Genomic DNA, 20,225 nt, shown 5'->3' with positions numbered 1-20,225 from the left:
GTGCTATGCTTCCTGTTAGCCTGCAGAACCATGAGCCAATTGAATATTTTTTCCTTATAAATTAGCCAGTCTCAGGTATTCTTTTATAGCAATGCAAGAATGGCCTAACACATACCCCATAAATATATACACCTACTATGTATGCACAAAAATTAAAAATTGGGCAGACACGGTGGTTCATGCCTGTAATCCCAGCACTTTGGAAGGCCAAGACAGGTGTATCACTTGAGCTCAGGAGTTCGAGACCAACCTGGGATACATGGTGAAACCCTATCTCTACCCAAAACGCAAAAATTAGCCAGGCATGGCCGGGTGCGGTGGCTCACACCTGTAATCCCAGCACTTTGGGAGGCCAAGGTGGGTGGATCACCTGAGGTCAGTAGTTTGCAACCAGCCTGGCCAACATGGTGAAACCCCATCTCTACTAAAAATACAAAAAATTAGCCGGGCGTGATGGCGCATGCCTGTAATCCCAGCTACTCAGGAGGCTGAGGCAGGAGCATCGCTTGAACCCAGGAGGCAGAGGTTGCAGTGAGCCAAGATTGCGCCATTGCACTCCAGCCTGGGCAACAAGAGGGAAACTCCATCTTAAAAAAAAAAATAAAATAAAATTAGCCAGGCTAATGGTGGTGCATGCCTATGGTCCCAGCTACTTGGGAGGCTGAGGTGGGAGAATCACTGGAGCCTGGGAAGTCGGGGCTGCAGTGAGCCCATGACTGCACCACTGCACTTCAGCCTGGGTGACAGAATGAGACCCTGTCTCAAAAAAAAAAAAGAAAAATTGGAAAAAAGTCAAAGAATGTGGGATTCAGCTGGCGGAATATATGTCTAATGAAATCTTTGGTTTAAAAAAATGTTCCAGCCAGGTGTGGTGGCTCATGCCTGTAATCTCAGCATTTTGGGAGGCCGAGGTGGGTGGATCACCTGAGGTCAGGAGTTTGAGACCAGCCTGGCCAACATGGTGAAACTCCATCTCTACTAAAAATACAAAATTAGCTGGGCATGGTGGCCCGCAACTGTAATCCCAGCTACTAGGGAGGCTGAGGCAGGAGAATCGCTTGAGCCTGGGAGGCAGAGGTTGCAGTGAGCTGAGATTGCACCACTGCACTCCAGCCTGGGTGACAGAGTGAGACTCAGTCTCAAAAAATAAATAAATAATTTAAAATGTTCCCAATTCTAACTGGGAGACGAATACATTTTTTAGGCATTAGATGAAAAAGGATTTTAACTCACCGCTTCAGTGTCAATAGATGACGTATCAACATATATTACTAAAAAGAAGTAACAATGACTACCGTTGCCTTAATCTTCCTTGTCATTTCTAGCATTATTATGTCCTAAATAGGTGGCTTGGAAACTACCCTTCATTTTCCAGAATAGTATAAAAACATCAAAGGTACGTTACCACCAATACAGTGGGTGTCTTGGAAACCACGCAGGAGCCTTTAATCTCCTGGTCACAATTTTTTTTATTCTGTCTGGCAATTTTAGGGAGCTCACTAAGAGCCAAATGTTATCACAGTTCAGCCTAAGCAGAAAGTAAAAGTCCCTTGAGAGCTTACCTTACGGTTTTAATAAAGTGCTTTCTCACTTTCATACAAGCTAGATGAAGTTAATTAGTTTGGATATGAGAAGCGGTTCCCTGTCCTCTTTCCCCTCCAAGCACTAATTAATATTAATGAGTAAAAGGATAAAATTACTAAGTACTCCTATAATTGTACTCGTGGATCATTTCCATAGGATGATCCTGAAATCCAGATAAATAGGACTAAATGCGGACTATCAACCATGACAGAGTTGCCAGACCTTGCTATAGATTTCACTGAAAACCCTGATAAGAGGGCTGTCCCCACCTTTAGGAAAGGATTTAAGAGGATTATTTTCCAGGAACTGATTGATTTTTTAATAGTGATGTTCCCGCTTTCCCTTCCTCCTTATTGCTTTCTTTTTTTCTCCCTGTTTGGCAAGGAGAAGCAGCGAGATTTGAGATTCTGCCATGCAAATTATTTTAACTCTTTAGATGCAAAGCTTTCAGGCTTTTATCCCAATGCTTCATGAGACTAAGAAGACAAAAGAGAGCACCACATTTTTTTGTGAAATGAAGCTCTTGAAGGAGGATGTCAACAATGTGATAAAATGGAAAGCTGGGCTGCAGACTGAGAGATGACGTTAAGATTGGTAAAAAGCAAGGCCCAGGCTCCTTTGGCCGCTCCTGCAGGCAGCTGAAAGTCATCTTCTGCAAATGTCTCAAGCCCAGTTCGAGTTAAGGTGTTTTCAGCATATTAATTAGGCTGCCAGGCTTGAGACAAAGGAAACCCATGTCTCTAGGGAATTACATCACTCAGTTGTAACCACCTTCGCTCCCTGGTTCTGGTATCACTGGGACTGAAATCTGACCGAGAGATGTTTCATAAGGGTTAAACATTACTACTTTCCCACTGAATAGTAGAGTAAGGCATTTTGCGGAGATTCTGGGTCTGAAAAATGAGGAAAGATTGTAAGAAATGGAAGAGGTAGGCGTCTTTTAAAAGGCAATCTACTGTGTTAGAATAAAACCAATATTCATTTGTAGTGAAATGTATATATACACTCACGAAAGCTACACTTGTATGTAGTAAGAAGCTTTAAAAACAGGAAGAAGGTCTATGCCATACACATTCAAAGCCCTTTTTTTTTTTTGGTTGGTTGGTTTTCTTTTTGTTGTTGTTTGAGATGGAGTCTTGCTCTGTCACCAGGCTGTAGTGCAACGGCGCAATCTCGGCTCACTGCAACATCTGCCTCCCAGGTTCAAGTGATTCTCCTGCCTCAGCCTCCCAAGTAGCTGGGACTACAGGCGCGTGCCACCACACCCAGCTAATTTTTGTATTTTCAGTAGAGACAGGGTTTCACCATGTTTGCCAGGCTAGTCTCGAACTCCTGAACTCAGGTGATCCACCCACCTTGGCCTCCCAGAGTGCTGGGATTACAGGCGTGAGCCACCGCGCCCAGCCATACCCGAAAAGTTTTAAGCATCTTGGTTCAACAAGATAAATAGGAGCTATATGGCTGACTGACAGAATCAGGGGAAAAAAATAACTCCCAATTATATTTACAAGTAATTAAAGATATGGCCAGAATGCATCCAAATGATGGAAAGTCTCCATAATATTTAAGCTCTGCCTGTTTCCCTCACAAATGTCTTCGTTACAGATTCTAGCCTCGTTAAGAAAGCCACACAGAAATGAAGAGATTCTAAATAGGACAGTGGCAGAGCTTGGGAAGGGTTTGAGGGATAGTCTTAGGGTTATAAATAACAATGGGCTGGGCGTGGTGGCTCATGCCTGTAATCCCAGCACTTTGGGAGGCCAGGGTGGGTGGATCGCTTGAGGCCAGGAGTTCAAGACCAGCCTGGCCAACATGGCAAAACCCTGTCTCTACTATTAGGTTGGTGCAAAAGCAATTGCGTTTTTTTTGTGTGTGTGTGTGTGTGTTTTTTTTTTTTTTTTTTTTTTTTTGCCATTATGGCAAAAAAAACTCAATTGCTTTTGCACCAACCTAATAAAAACACAAACATTAGCTGGGCATGGTGGTGCAAGCCTGTGTTCCCAGCTACTCAGGAGGCTGAGGCATGAGAATCACTTCATCCTGGGAGGTGGAGGTTGCAGTGAGCCCAGAACATGCCACTGCACTCCAGCCTGGGTGACAGAGTGAGACCCTGTCTAAAATAAATAAAAAAATAAAAACAGTGGAGCAACCCTTGAAAAAGGCAGACCTGCTGTGTACCCCACAGCCATGCTCCAGATGCTTCCCCTGGTGGTTGCTGCTTCACTGCGGAAAACCTAGGATGGGAAGATGCTGGAGCTCTTCTGGTGAGATGATGTTGTGAACTGTCTTTGCTAGCAATTTAGAAAGCCTGATACTTTGATAGCTCTTTCTGTCCTTTGCTGCTTCCAGAAGGGTTTAGAACAGGTGGCCAGGGGAAGGGAGTTAATGCTTCCTCCCATTTTTCTTTTTTACCCTCTTTATCGCTACTTGGACAAAGACAGACTATAGCTCACGAGTGCAGCCTAACCCCAAATGCTCTCGAAAGCAAAAAGGACTATGTAGAATGTGCACTTATTTATATTAAATGTTAATGATTCAAGCATTTCTTTACTGCAAAATGTTGTTTCTCTACGCCATGCTAAAATAATTCATAACAGTGCCCCCTGAGGTCAGGGTTAGCCAAGTAAGTGACCGGCAACAAAGGCTTAACTTCAGGGACTCTAATTCTTTTCCTGTACTATTACCCTTCATTCCACAATTAAAGACCAAGTTTAAAAAACAATTATTTTCAAAAGAGGAATAATATTAAATTCACATTGAGTCCATGACATAAAATTTCACTTAAAAAAATGAAAAGATGAAAAAGCCCTTCCTATGCCTTTATGCCTGTCTTTGTTCAGGTGCTGGAATTCCCGTCTTTCTTACTGGTTTCCTATTAAAGTCTTACTCAAGGTTTTGACCGAACTAAACAAAATCTACGTTCAGTAGATCCATTGGTTTTGCTCTTCAATCCATTGCCATTTGGTTTTGCTGTTAGTATCCCTGGGTCAGAAGTTACCAGCAATGTTCTCCCTCCAAATCAGCACTTCGTTTTCAGGTCCCATCCAGCAGAAACTTGGCTACATTGAATTTCGGACAGCCTGTTATAAATTCTAAAGTTCTGTATTTCCTTGGCTTCTGCAATACCACTTTTCCCTGCTTCCTATTTGTGTTTTTTGTTGTTGTCTTGGCACAGGGTCTCACTCTGTCACCCAGGCTGGAGTGCAGTGGCTCGATCTTGGCTCACTGCAACCTCCACCACCTGGGTTCAAGCGATTCTCCTGCCTCAGCCGCCCGAGTAGCTGGGATTATAGGCACATGCCACCATGCCCAGCTAATTTTTGTATTTTTAGTAGAGACGAGGTTTCACCATGTTGGCCAGGCTAGTCTCGAACTCCTGACCTCAGGTGATCCACACACCTCGGCCTCCCAAGGTGCTGGGCTTACAGGTGTGAGCCACCGCACCTGGCCTAAGACTTAGGTGTTTAATGGAAGGAAAGAGTGTCAATGGAGTGCCCTCAGTGACTCCTCCCTGGCTAAAAGTAAGGAAAGTGGTGAGTGTGTGCACTTGCATGTGTGTGTGCACACATCTCCACATTCTTGTAGATAGAAGTCTGTTTAGGCCAGACCAGCTATCCCAGCTATTTCTCACCATATTTAAAGGGAGGGGACATGCGGGACTAGGAAAAAGTTGTTTCTCAAGAAGGTCTGCATACTAATGGTCCCAGAGTTCCTAAAAGACTAGCACCTTAATAATTGGGTGCTATCCTTACATTTTCCCGACCGTCTCATCTGTCTCCTCCCTCTGCCCCACTCAAAACATTTCAGATAAGAATTACAAGACATCCAACCCCTTCTAGCACCTCATGAAGTCATAGACCTTGTCTCATGGTTAATCCGCCTACCTTATAGGTGGCTGTGGGAAGGAAACTTGGCAGCCCACCCATGTTGACCTTCAGGGTCCTATGCAGACTGCTGTGCCCCTGAAGAACCCTGGAAGGTTATTGGCTCCGCTGGAGTAGCCAGCATTTTAGTGACACATGGGGTTCTTTTGGGACTCAGTGTGTGGGCATTCCTTACCACTCCTTAGTCTGTTCTACAGGGAGATTTCAAGAGTTGAGCTCTTAGTAGAGTTTCACTTCTGTCTTACATTCTTTGATGCAAATGGTCCTCTGAAACCCCCATTCACCTTGAGCTCATCTGCAGATGGGCCATTTATAGATGTATTGAACATACAAAAGAGTAACCCGCCCTTCCCTTGCTCTAACACAGACTCCTGGAAACAGTGAAAATCCATTTCTGACTGAAAGTATACACACGTTTGCCCAAGAATATGGTTTATGAACATGTGATCACTGCATCAATTCTCAACCCTTTTTGAGCACATTGGCCTCAGGTGCCACAGGTGCCTGGGTCAGAGGTACCAGGTGACAAAAATCAGGGAACACTGTCAAGAACAAGAACTCCAGAAGAAGGCTGCCTGGGTTCAAATGCCAACTCCACTACTTATTCACCATATCACCTTTGAGTCAGTTATTTTACTTTTTTGTGCCTCTGTTTACTCATCTAAAAACTGGAATAATAATGACAACTACCTTATATATTTTTATAAGAATAAAATGATTTAATGATTTCAAAGTGCTTAGAACAGTGCCTATTACATAGTAAATGCCATATGAAAATTAACCACTTACTACTTATTTATTTTAGAAACAGGGTCTCACTCTGTTGCCCATGCTGGGGTGCAGTGGCATGATCCTAGCTCATTGCAGCCTTGAACTCCTGGGCTCAAGTGATCCTCTCACCTCAGCCTCCTGAGGAGCTGGGACTACAGGCACGCTACACCATGCTGGGCTAATTGTTTTTATTTTTGTAGAGTCTTGCTATGTTGTCCAGGCTTGTCTCAAATGTCTAGCCTCAAGTGACTCTCGCATCTCTGCATCATTTATTATTATTATAAAGATAGGACCAAGCGTGGTGGTTCAAGTCTATAATCCCAGCACTTTGGAAGGCCAAAATGGGAGGATCGCCTGCACCCAGGAGTCTGAGACCAGCCTAGGCAACATAGTGAGACCTCATCTCTACAAAAAATAAAATTAGCTGGACATAGTGCCACGTGCTTGTGGTCCCAGCTACTAGGGAGGCTGAGGTGGAATGATTGCTTAAGCCCTAGAGATTGAGGCTGCAGTGAGCCATGACTGTGCCAGCGTACTTGAAAAGAAAAGAAAATAAGGAAGGAAAAAAGAGGAAAGAAAGGAAGAAAGGAAGGAAGGAAGGAAGGAAGGAAGGAAGGAAGGAAGGAAGGAAGGAAGGAAAGAAGGAAAGAAAGAAAGAAAGAGAAAGAAAGAAGAGAAAGAAAAAGAAAGAAAGAGAAAGAAGAGAAAGAAAAAGAAAGAAAAAAAAGAAAGAAAAGATAAGAAAGAAAAAAGAAAGAAAAGAAAAGATAAGAAAAGAGAGAGAGAGACAGACAAGGAGGGAGGGAGGGAGGGAAGGCTTCAGAATATAAGCATCTAACATGCAGATTAGGGAAAAGGAAGATCTAGTTACTGTGTCCAAAACCAAAAGTAAAAACAAACCACCTCTGAGAGAAGTAGAAGCAAGAAGCTTTAGAAAGTCAAATTTGCTTGCTAAATGGACTGAGATCTGGGTATTTTTCTGAAATGTCAGTTCTTTTAGACTCCCATGCCTCAGGAGTGAGATAATACAATAATGTAAACGGTCTTGTTTGTTGGAAGTTGGTACATTTTGGGCTTCCACTGATCTAAGATGACCTAGGTTCATTATGTCTGTCTTTTAAGATGTGATAAAAAAATGAAAACTTTATAAATATTTGCTATATTATTCTTATGGTAATTAATCCATGCAATTAAATAATCAGCGATGGCACACCATTCAGGGCTGTACAGATGATATTGAAATAGCCATTTGGCTATTTGGATTTCTAAAAGTTTGATTGAAGCAGAAACTTATTGTTATATTTTGGCCAAATATGGAGGTGGAAGCTGAATTTAAGAACATCCCTATAAAATTACAAATTTCTGCCAAGATGAATAAAGAAATAAGAAAAAAAAGGAAGAGAGGGAGAGAGATGCACAAATAAATAAATTAGGAATGAAAGATAAGAGGGGAAAATACCATGAACAACTTAATGCCAACACATTTTAAAATGTATACAAAATAAAATCCTAGGCAGGGCACAGTGGCTCCCACCTGTAATCCCAGCACTTAGGGAGGCCAAGGTGGGCAGATCACTTGAACCCAGGAGTTCAAGAGTAGCCTTGGCAACACAGGGAGACCGTATCTCTACAAATAATAAAAATAACTGGCCACCCGTGGTGGTGAATGCCTGTGGTCCCAGCTACTCGAGAGGCTGAGGCAGGAGCATAGCCTGAGGCCAGAAGGTCAAGGCCGCAGTGAGCCACTGCACTCACTCAATGCAGAGTACCACTGCACTCCAGCCTGGGTGACAGAGTAAGATGCTGTCTCAAAAATAAAATAAATAAAAATAAAATTTGAGAATAATATAGCTTATAAAATCTAACTCAGGGTGAAATAGCTTGAATGCTTCTCTAACCATTAGAGAAACCAATAGTGTTCCCACAAAAACATCAAGCTCAGATGGTTTTACAGTCAAGTTCTAGGAAATTTTCAAAGAACAGATCTTTCCAATATTATGCAAACTTTTTTCAGGAAATGTAAAAGAGAGAACGCTTTCTATTTTAATACCAATATCAGAAAATGGTACTGTGAGAAAGGAAAAAATTAATTATCCATAAATGAGATTTAAAAATCCTAAACAACATAATCGTAAATATGATCTAGTCAAGATCATATTTATCTATGTACAAGAATAGATAATACAGCACAGCCAAGAGAGATAAACAAACCCCAGAAATGCAAAGATGGATTAACATTAAAGCAATCTAGGAATACAGTTCTCCTCAAGAAGACCAAAATTTCAGAAAATGTAATCATTTCAATACATTTTTAAAAAGCTTTTGAAAAATTCAGCACTTGTACCTGATAAAAAATTTGGCAAATCATGAATAGAAGTGTATTATATCCTTTTTTTTTTTTTTTTTTTTTTGAGACAGTCTCGCTGTTTTGCCCAGGCTGGAGTGCAGTTGTGCAATCTCGGCTCACTGCAACCTCCACCCCCTGGGTTCAAGCAATTCTCCTGCCTTAGCCTCCCAAGTAGCTGGGATTATAGGCACATACCACCACACCTAGCTAATTTTTGCATCTTTAGTAGAGACAGGTTTTTGCCATGTTGGCCAGGCTGGTATTTCCTTCACATGATAAATGATGTCCACAAAAAAACTTACAGGAAATAATAAATATTATTAATGGTTTAACATTAGAAGTCTTCCTCTTAAAGCCAGTAATAAAACCAGGATATGTACTATGGCCATAATAGATATCCTCTATCCCTCATCATACTGGAGATCTTATTCAGCAGAGTAAGAGGAAAGAAAGAAGAAAGAAAAGAGAGACAAAGGCATAAGGAATAGAAAAGAATAAACAAAACTGTCATTATTTGTATATAATATGATTGTCTATATAGAAAATCTCAAAGAATCTGCATACAAATAATGATAAATGTGAGAGTATAGCAAGGTATCCAGATGTAAGCTTATTAGATTTAAGTCAACCGCTATTTTTTTAAGAGACAGGATCTCGTCCTTGTCACCAAGACTGGAATGCAGTGGTGTGATCAGGGCTCACTGCAGCCTCGACCTCCCAGGCTCAGGTGATCCTCCCACCTCAGCATCCTGAGTAGCTGGGACTACAGTCACGTACCACTATGCCAGGCTAAGTTTTGCAATTTTTGTAGAAATGAAGTTTCACCATGTAGACGAGGCTGATCTTGAACTCCTGGGCTCAAGCAATCCACCAGCCTAGGCCTCCCAAAGTGCTGGGATTACAGGCGTTGGACACCACTCCCAGCTGTCAACTGCACTTTTGTACACCAGTCAAAAAGGACTACTTGACATGTGTTGGTGCTTCACAATCTTTGAAGAGGGGACCCAGAGAATAGGGCTTAGGTTTCTGAGAAACAGAAATTACCCAGGTGATGATTATACCTTTAAGGTGATATGATTAAGTCGATTAAGTCAGGTCTGAGAATGGAGAAAGAGAGCTGGAAACTGGAACCAATTATTCCAGAACCAAATGTTCCTGCCACGGTAAAAATCCATTGCTTGAGTGAACACAAGGCTCTTCTCCCTTCCTGCCTTCCATTCTTCCCCAGCATCCCTCATCGTGGAACCTAAAAGGAAGCCATTTGGCAGAAATAACAGTTTGCAGAGACTTAGTCCAGTATCCATGGCAGGGTATAGAAGGCTGGGCTTGAAACAAGAGACAATAGTTTAATAATCCAGCCATATGTATATAGAATATTTTAATATTTAATATTTAGATTTTTTTTTTTTTAAGAGATGGGTCTCACTTTGTTGGCCAGGCTAGATTCCAACTCCTGGGCTTAACCCATCCTCCTGCCTCAGCCTCCCGAAAAGGGGGGACTACAGGCGTGTGCCACCACATCTGGCTCTAAAATATTTTTAATATTTAATTATTAAATGACATTTAAAAAGTCTTAACAGGAGAAATATACTGTTTTCATGGATAAGATGCCACATTCCAAAAATTTATCTATATTCAACACAGTTTCAATCAAAATTCCCACAGGTTTATTTTTGGTGAAACTTGTCAAAATAGGATTTTAAAATTTATACAGAGAAGCAAAACCCCAAGAAGAGTGAAGGCATTTATGAAGAAAAATAACAAAATATAAAATTACTGTTTTGCAAATGTTTCTAAGTTACAGTAAAATTTGTTCAGCTCTGAGTGTTGACAAATGTATGCAGCCATATGATCCTCCCCACAATCAAGTTATAAATTATTTCTGTGACTTCCTCCCTCAAATATCCTCGTGTAACTTCTTGTGGCCAATCCCTTTCCCCACTCCTGTCCCCAGCAACCTCTGATCTTCCTTCTGTCTCTACAGTTTTAAGTTTTTGAAAATGGTAAGTTTTAAAATATCCTTTTAATGCAGAATTAAACATACTGACCAAGGCAACAAAATAATGAACCCAGAAACAAACAAATACATAGAAGGAGACTTGATATGTGACAGTGGTGCAATTGTCCATCAGTGGGAGGAGGGTAGATTTGTTGATAAATGGTGCAGAGGTAATTGGCTTATCCACATGGAAAAAAATGCAATTGAATTTCTCTCTCATACCATATAGAAAATTTAATGGATTAGTGACTTAAAAGGTACATAAAAGTCATACTTAAACACTTGGTGGAAAATATAGGACATTATCTTTCTGACTTTAAGAAATTTTTTCTTAAATAAGACCCAAAAGCCACCAACATAAAAGTTAAGAAACTAAAATTAAGACTTACTCTTCTCCAAAAGACACCATAGTGAAAATAAAAAGATAAGCCATAATCCGAGAGAATTTACAACAAAGACTAATATCCAGAAATATAAAAATTCTTATGATTCAATCATAAAAGACAATCCACTGGGAAAAGGAGTAAAACATGAACAGGCATTCTATAGAAAAGAACACAAAAATTACTGGTAGATGATAGGTAGAGAGTTGGATGGATGGATAGATAGATAGATAGATATAGTGATAGGGAAGTATGCTTAGTGGATGCTTAGTAGTCAGGGAAATTCAAAACAAGAACATAATTTTGTTAAATGGGTAAATACATAAGAACTCTAACAATACCAAGTGTCAGAATGCAAAAGAAGAAAATGCACGCTGTCTATGGGAGTGTCAACTTGGCATTACTCGAAAAAGTTAAATACTTGAGTTTCCTGTGATCCAGAAATTTCATTCTCAAGTATATTTTCATGAATATGTGTTCCAGAAGTCATATATACAAATACACTCATAGTGGCATTATTTGATATTTCAAAATACTGGAAAAAACCTGATATTGATTGATGAGAGAATGAATTATTATTTAATGTAGAATATTTATTTAGTATGCAAAATACTCATTTCACTAGTGTATAATAAATTGTAGCTAAATGGAACAAAATGGATGAATCTTAGAAGTAATTATTCAGTTTAAAATGGTAAATAAATAAAATCAAATTACAGAGAACTAAATAAAGTATTATGCCTTTTTCTAAGACTCAAGCACAAGTAAAGGGGAACAACATAATGTTTAGAGATCTACGCATACATGAAAAGCTATGGATTTCTGTGCTATGGCTACCTCTGGTGGGGCAGATGGTGGGGCTGTAAGACTCAGGTAACTCCAGTGAGACTGGGAAGATCTGAGTTCACAATCTGAGTGCTAGATTCACAGGTATTCATTTTGTTATTATGCTTATCACTTAAGAAAATATTACACAGATTCAACTATTATATGATAAAAGCAAGACCATAAATAAGAAGATTTATGCTTTTTCAAAAGGGGGCTGGACTTTAAAAAATATTTACTAATTTTTGGTTCTACAATATCTTGAAAAAATATTAAATGCTTGGAAATTTAAATTTGCATTGCATGAAGATTCTTTTCTTGTTTAAGCAGTCAATAATGTTACCTCTGAAGCTGTCAGTTGCACACCAGGGTGGGTATGAATTTATAGAAGTGGCTTCCTTTTGAAATTGTATTACAGTGTGCTCTGAAAGCTTCAGAGGCTACAGGGAGAAGGTCCCTTCTTTTTGATAGAGTATTAAATTTTCTGTGTTAAAACTATGGAAAACAATCTTCCTCTACATTCTCTTTTTGAAATTATTGATGCTTTGGGAACATAACTACCATTTCCCTTGCACATCCCATTTCTTAAAATAAAATCTCTTACAATAAAGATTTACCTGTTAGCCCAAATCTGTCAAAATCTAGTGTAATATTCTTTTTACATTCTCATAGTAAATACCAGCATACAAATTCATTTGAGTGTCATGATTATTCCACAGATCAATGAGTGTAACAGATTGTGTGAAGTTGGTATAAACTGCATTACCATTGAGGGTTTCTTTTTTAACATCTTCCACTTGTACAATGAAAGAAAAAACTAGCTCCATTATCTGAAATAAAATATAACATAGAATATAATTAAGATGATTAGTAATGCTTTTTATTTACATATGTTTGACATTCAAGCCATCTGGCATCCCAGCTCTCTGCTTTATTTTTCTTTTGCCCATATTTCCTTCCTTACTTATTGTTAACGTAGCTTTATCTTATCTATTGGTATTTGTGAATTTCCCTGTTTTAAGATTTCAGGTGTAAATGAATAAAATAACTGATAAAATATGCTATTGTTAACAGAAAAACCAGCTCTGTAAAATATTTTAAAGAGGATTATTCTGAGCCAACATAAGTGACCACGGCGGGGGAACACAGTCTCAGGAGGTCCTGAGAAAGTGGGTTTTACTTTTCACTTTTTTCAGTTGCACACCGCAGTGGGTATGAATTTAAAAAAGTGGTTTCCTTTTGAAATTGTATCACAGTGTGCTCTGAAGGCTTCAGAGGACTACAGGGAGAAGGTGCCTTGTTTTTGATAGAGTATTAAACTTTCTGTGTTAAAACTATGGAAAACAATCTTCCCCTGCATTCTCTTTTTGAAATTATTGATGCTTTGGGAACATAATTACCATTTCCCTTGCACATCCCATTTCTTAAAATAAGATTTTTTTACAATAAAGATTTAAAATATTGAGGCAGCTGGGTTACAGTTGAGTATTATACCTTTCAGGGAGGCAAGAGTTACAGGCAAAGACATCAATCAATATTTTGCAGGTCTGTTCCTTAGTTCAGCTAAAGACAGGGTCCTTGTCCGTCCCACGGCCATGAAAATTTAGGCTCAAAGACGGTTTGAAGGATGGGTAAGACAAGGTTTTATTCGGTGAAAAGGGGGGAGAAAAAGGGGGAAACAGGGATCGTCCACAAGCCAGAGTCCCTGCTAGAGTGCTTGCCGCCAGCGGCTTGAATTCCAGGTTCCACACGGAAGAGGAGGAGTTGGCTTCTCCCTGCTGCAAAGGACGTGAACTATTGTGGCTCCACCCCAGTGTGCAGGCCAGCTGGAGTTTCTCTGGGAACCCCCTCCCACCTGGCTGTCTCATTCCCCGCTCTAGAGAGGTATATCTAACTGCCATTAGAGTAAGGGTAAGGAAGAAGAGCAATCTTAACTGCCTCCTGCTGACAGGGGGCGCTGTTTTGGGGGAAGCCACAGTCAGAGCTCCCTCAGAGGCCTATTTAAGGGTTCCCAGCAGAAAGGGTCGTCATCAGAGGCTCCCATTGCAAGACTGACTGTACTTTGATGGCCTGAAGGCGAGAATAGACAAACCAGGTTATTAGAAAACATGTATCAAAACAAAACAAGGAGAGGGGTAAGAACGGCTGAAAAATTCCAAGGCCTTTTACAAGTTTGCACAGGGAGAGGGAGACCAAAAGCCCAACTGGTTAAAAAAAACTTTACGCTTTTGCCAGCATGTCAGGCTTCTGGGTTCCCTTCCCCGAGCCCATTCCTAAGCCAGCCAGGTTAATGTTTGGGAAATTAATTCTTTCCGGTTTGGAGGATGTTTGTGAGGAGAGTGTCCCACAGTATGAAGACACAATTACCTATCAGTGAAGAGGACAGAGGAGGAGAAAGGAAAAAAAGAAGGTGTTTTTTTTTCAAAGGAGTCCTAGAGGTTCAGTATGCATTCAAAAGGGGTACAGACTGAAGATGAATGGCTACCCATCTGGAAAGAGGGGGGCAGGCATCCCTGGTTCCCTTCTCTTCCTAGCAGATACCCGAGGTACTGCGGGACAATCAAAGATGGGAGAGACCGAACAGAGTGAGTCCAGGAAAGGTCTTTATTAAAAGGTGATCGATCACCTGGCTCAGTAGGACTAGCGTCCAGGAAATTCTGAGCCCCCGGACAAAGAAAACAGCCACTTTTTAAGCAGCCAGTGGCCGGGAGCTATGTGATGCAGGAAGCGTACTTACAGAAGCGAGAACAAAGGCAGTTGATCAGTCTTTTACATTTATTTATATTACACGTTTCACATCCTTGGGAAACCATTAACTATATAAACCATTTCTGTATCAACCTTGTAACTTTGCAGCTGTGCTAGGGAGGTGAAGCAGGAACTCGCTGAGCCTCAAGGAATGTGAAACTAGCAAGTACAGATAAGGCTCGCTGAGCACAGACAGAAAAACAGGCAGTTAGTATTTTTCTCTTAGACTATGGGGTGGAGCTACACTACACTTAGGTTTTGAAGGAAAAAGTAAACATTTTTGGTTGTCTTTGATTATACTTGTAAAATTCATAAATTCCTTCTTCAGAGGTACATGAGGGAGAGAGGGAAAAGCATCCTCTTTCCTCTTCCATCTTTGCATCCCTGAGTCCCAGCAACCTTGGCAGGTGCCACCTTGGGTGGAAGAGTGGCTTGCACCCATGAAGCAGGGGGACTAGGGGGTGAGAATCATCCACTCTTATCCACATACGCCCTATCTCCCCTGCTGCCAGCAGCCTTGGATTCCCTAGACCTCATTTATGCCACGGATACTAACGTGGTCTTTATCCACGAAACAGGAAGCCTGGGGTTGGCTTAATCAGCAGGAATCAGCCACGCTTACCTGTGTTGTGCCTTTTAATTTCTGTTATTGTCTGCCTCTGGATCCCTCAGATCCAGTTTTCTTTCCTAGGGCTTTGACCCGATGCTTGGAATTGAGTTTGGGACAAAAATGTGTCTCAGTGGGGGTTGCATGGACTTCTTATCATAAGCCGAATGCAAAAGTGAAGCTGTGGAACTCAGTCCTCCTCCAACAAGAGAGAGAAAAGGATGTCTTGTGACACACCCAGATAACTAGTATCTATATTTATGCTTGACAGAATTTGGGTGCATGGTGCTTGGCTTTGGTTAGCTCCCTTGGTCTTACTTTCCCAAAAGGAAACCTCCGAGTGATGGGCATCCTATTTATTCCATTACCTGGTAGGATTTGTAGGATAATTGCTCAGAAATAGAATATTGATCTGGATTTCTACATTACCTATCCCCTTTGTTCTTTCTAAGCTGCAGCCAGGGATTGCTGGTTGGTTCATAGGAGTAAGCAGGGTTAGTCTAAAATGTAGGCAAAAACTTAAAAACAACTAGTGAGTTTAGAATTTAATGACAAATGTTGACCCAGCAATCCCATTACTGGGTAAATACGCTGAGGATTATGAATCATTTTACTATAAAGACACATGCACATGTATGTTTATTGCGGCGCTATTCACAATAGCAAAGACTTGGAACCAACCTAAATGTCCATCAACGATAGACTGGATAAAGAAAATGTGGCACATATACACCATGGAATACTATGCAGCCATAAAAAAGGATAAGTTCATGTCCTTTGCAGGGACATGGATGAAGCTGGAAACCATTATTCTCGGCAAACTAACACAAGAGAAGAAAACCAAACACTGCATGTTCTCACTCATAGGTGGGAGTTGAACAATGAGAACACATGGACACAGGGAGGGGAATATCACACACCGGGGACTGTCATGGGGTGGGGGCTAGGGGAGGGATAGCATTAGGAGAAATACCTAATGTAGGTGACAGGTTGATGGGTGCAGCAAACCACCATGGCACATATATACCTATGTAACAAACCTGCATGTTCTGCACATGTACCCCAGAACCTAAAGTATGATAAAAAGAGAATTTAATGACAAATGTATAAGTTTTGAAACATGATTTCTCTCTCCAGTCCTCTTTTTTGTTAAAAAAAAAACAACATCATAGGACTGAATGGTTTACAAAATAAATTTTAGTCTTATACTTGGCCTGATTATTTGCATAAAGTGCAGCAAGAACAATTCTTTCTAATTAGGCCTTTTAGATTGGCTTTGATGGAAGTTTGTTCCACAAGGAATCTCAGATAAGACCTTTTAAAACTGAGCCCAACCATGGGTTTGTATCCTCAAAACCCTGTGAGTTGGGTGATCCTTTCCTCTTAAGGTCCCATAATAAACTTGGAGCTCCTGGACCTGTTAGAAAGTGGCATTCTTTACTGACCACAGGTCAGGAACCCTGTACACAGACTGCATAGACAAGGGTATGAGACCAGTTTCTTCACTGGGGTTTTATTGGCTCTGCAAGTCAAGATTGACTCCTTAAAGGGAAGCATACCCTTCCAGTCAAATCCTTGGTAAAATAACGACTTTCTCCAATTGTGTTCTGTTGCAAAAGAAAAATGGATTCTTATTGCACTGATGCAAACAACTATATTGCCATAAAAATATTCACAAATAGTTTCCAAATTCTAGAGGATTCAGGCAGAGAGAAACAAACATGCTCCAAATTTTGATCACAAGAGTGTATAACTTACTTATTAAAGGCTCTAAATAGTTCAAAATAAGTTTCCTTGACTCTGAAAAAATAAAACAAGGATCAGAAATATTCTAAGCAAAGGTCAAAAAGATTTGCTTCAGCTTCCTGAGTTCAGTCCAGTTAGTTAACTCTTGTTTTGCTTGATATTCATGAACATTTCAGCTCTTTATGAGTCCTATATATTTTCCTTTATTCCAGTGTTACAACCTCTAAAGTTATCAGAAGCCTGCATTTGAGAGCACCTGTTAAATTTCTCTAGCTCATTATAAACCATCTTTGAAAAGGATTAAAACAAGACAACAATTGTCTGTGAATAGCAAAATGTCCAGGATAGTTACAGTTAGAAACACGATTGACAAAGAAGTTTGGTTATTTCCATGGTTTACAATAACCTAACATAACAACCTTAATTATGATGGATAGCACGTACTCGCACATTAGAATTTTAGAAATCCCATATAATTTTGGAACATATATTAGCATTATTCACCAAAATATAACCTAAAGAAGATTGAGCATCATTTTGGCAATCCCATGTACCTAAATATGTTAAATAATTCCTTTTACCTCTTTTCTGGACACTTCATGGGCCCTCTGAAGTATTCAAAAAGCCAGGTGTCAGGAAAGAATTTTAAAACTTAAGGTTGATTTTGGGCAGCCTTTTAAATATGTTTAAAACACTTGATACTATGAAATAGAATTCCAGATTACCATAAGTTATTTATTTTGCCAAAAAGATGACTCTGAAATTTTAAATAATCAAAAATCTTTTATAATCCTTTAAAAATTTTGCCAAAGAGCAGATTAGCGCCTTAGGAAAACCTTGTTATGCTTTTATTTCAATGCTCAATTTACAGAAAAAAACCATATAATACGCTTTTTTGAATTTAGTCAATACGTTCACACACAGAACCTCTTCTGCAAGATTGAGTTCCATAATTCTTCTACCACTTCTTTGAACCTTCAGCTTTTTCCTAATTTAACTCAAAAAATCCTTTAATCCTTAAAAACTTTAGGCAAAAGTTTACATTTCCATGCCTTCTTATAACCTTTTACTAAAAAATACATTTTACTGTTCTTACACACCTTGCATGCAAATCTGTTTCTAGTAGTTTCAATTAACTCCTAGCTATTTTTAACTTTAAGGTAAAACTTGGTAAGTTGCTTTAATTGTGTGCTAACTGCAGCTAAGCTTTGCCTTCTTAGTTAAGGGCATAGTTAGTTCCTTAAGTCCCCAGGTCTTACCAGTTGTGAAGCCAGAAAGTCAAATAGTTCTCAAAACCCAAAAGTCAGTTTGCAACCTCAAAACACTTAGCAAACCTTGCATCTTGAAGGACTAAGTGGCTAAGTTGGCTGGACTTCCTGGGTCCCTAGGGACTTCCCTAAAGGGACTTTCCCCTAAGCCAAAGTAAGTCACAGCTGCAAGCTAAGGGCTTAAAACTTCAACCAATCAAAGGGGACGTCCCCCTAAGCCAAAATGAATCACAGCTGCAAGCTAAGGAATTGAAACTTCAACCAATCATATAGGGCGTTTAAGCCCTAGCTGCGGCCTGATGTTTTTAACCAATCAGGCCCGCCAACCCAGAAGTGGATAGAACATAAGCTAATTCTATAGGACAGAAAAAGGAAAAGAGGAGGGGTCACAAGGGGATATAAGCATAAGACACCCAAGCCAAAAACGGCAACCCTTCCGGATCCCCTTCCACCGTGTGGAAACTTTACTTTCGCTTTAATAAATCTTGCTGCCGCACACTCCTTGGGTCTGTGCGTTTCTCTAATCGAGCTGTAACACTCGCCGCTGCGGTCCACAGCGTCATTCCTTGAAGCCCGTGAGACCACGAACCCTTCAATCGAGAAAAACCTTTGATCGGAAGAAGACTTCTCGTCTCACATCTGACCTGCATTTAACCAATAATCTTTAAGGCTGTTTTTATTTCTCAAAGATTAAAGTCACGTGAACTGAAAGGTACCACAGCTTTTAACTTTCCTTAAAAAAATACTTGATTCAAGCACTTGTTTTTCTTTAGGGCAAATTAAGTAGAGCTCTTTTTACAGACATTACACACAATACACACACAGAGACAGAAGAAAACCCAGTCTTCACAAGATCCTTTTGCACAAGCAAAACTTTACAGAGTACAAACAGTGATAGTTGGGGGACCTGGCCTAGTGAAAAAACGTCTCTAAAAGAAAAAAAAAACTTTAAAGGTTAACTGCTGACGGGGTAGAGAAGTGGAAGCAGAAAACAGTTTTAAAATGCCTGGAGAAGAACCTCTTATTCTTATGCAGCTGGTTCCTCCACCAGGGAAAAAAGCTTAAGCTTAATTACTGTCCAGTAGAGTTAAACCCCTGGCCAGGGAAGGGGAAGACTGCGGTAGCAGTGCGTAGCTGGGAACCAGCCAGCCAGCTGTGCAGGACCCTTGGGCGGTGCGTCCTAGGCCCAGCAGGGAATAGGTAGGGAATAGCTGGCGGAGGGGAGCTGCTGCTGACGGGTCCCTCCCAAATAAAGGAAAGAAAAGGCTATGAAAAGGCCCGGGAGTGACAGGGCGGGGTGGAGGGGGCGAAATGGTTTCCTCCACCCTCAGAAGTCTGAGGATGAAAAGGCTTAGAAGCAACAGTGAGAGTTTTTGAGTCCTCATTTCACCCACTGCTTCTCAAGCCCCACATTGGGAGCCAAAAATGTTACAGGACTTTTTTAGTTCGGCTAAAGACGGGGTCCTTGTCCGTCCAACAGCCATGAAAATTTAGTCTCACAGACAGTTTGAAGGGTAAGACAAGGTTTTATTGGGTGAAAAGGGAAAAAAATGGGCGAAACAGGGATCCCCCACAAGGTCAGAGTCCCTGCTAGAGGGCTTCCCACCAGCAGCTTGAATTCCAGGTTCCACACAGGAAGAGGAGGAGCCAGCTCCACCCCGCTGCAAAGGGTGCAAACTTCTGTGGCTCTGCCCCAGTGTGCAGGCCCGTTGGAGTTTCTCTAAGAACCCCTCTCCCACCTGGCTGTCTCAAATACATGGAAGAGATACACTGATTCATCCCAAAAAGGTGGGATATCTTCAAGTAGGGGCTTACATGTTATAGATAGATGCAGAGATTCTTCAATTTGCAAATGGTTGAAGGAAGAATACTCTGTAAAAATTCAGGGTCAGCAGAAAGGAACGTTTAAGATAAGAAATTCTGTTAACATGGGTCACAGTGACCTATAAGGGTGTGTGATTAACCATTGTCTGGCATGGCCTTAGGTTTTGTTTATAATTTGGTGTCTTATTGTCACAAACAGTTCTTTTTGTTAATGTTATGATCTCTATTTTAGTATTAAT

General features: G+C 40.6%; 1 protein-coding gene across 3 annotated transcripts in view; it reads right to left on the bottom strand.

Annotated features, from left to right (window-relative positions):
• The window catches only part of LOC134731437 (uncharacterized), a 134,174-nt gene that overhangs the window by 81,646 nt on the left and 32,303 nt on the right, over window positions 1-20,225 (bottom strand). Inside the window, exon 1 of one of the 3 annotated variants that reach the window (XR_010113705.1) lies at window positions 18,154-18,271. The exons of the other annotated variants lie outside the window; for them this stretch is intronic. The gene's annotated coding sequence lies outside the window, so the exon portion shown is untranslated. Of the gene's footprint in view, window positions 1-18,153; window positions 18,272-20,225 lie in introns of those variants that run through there. 3 annotated transcript variants of the gene reach the window in all.

The sequence above is a fragment of the Symphalangus syndactylus genome, chromosome 9 (assembly GCF_028878055.3).
Source record: "Symphalangus syndactylus isolate Jambi chromosome 9, NHGRI_mSymSyn1-v2.1_pri, whole genome shotgun sequence".
Classification (NCBI taxonomy): domain Eukaryota; kingdom Metazoa; phylum Chordata; class Mammalia; order Primates; family Hylobatidae; genus Symphalangus; species Symphalangus syndactylus.
This window is presented reverse-complemented; position numbering and strand designations above follow the sequence as displayed.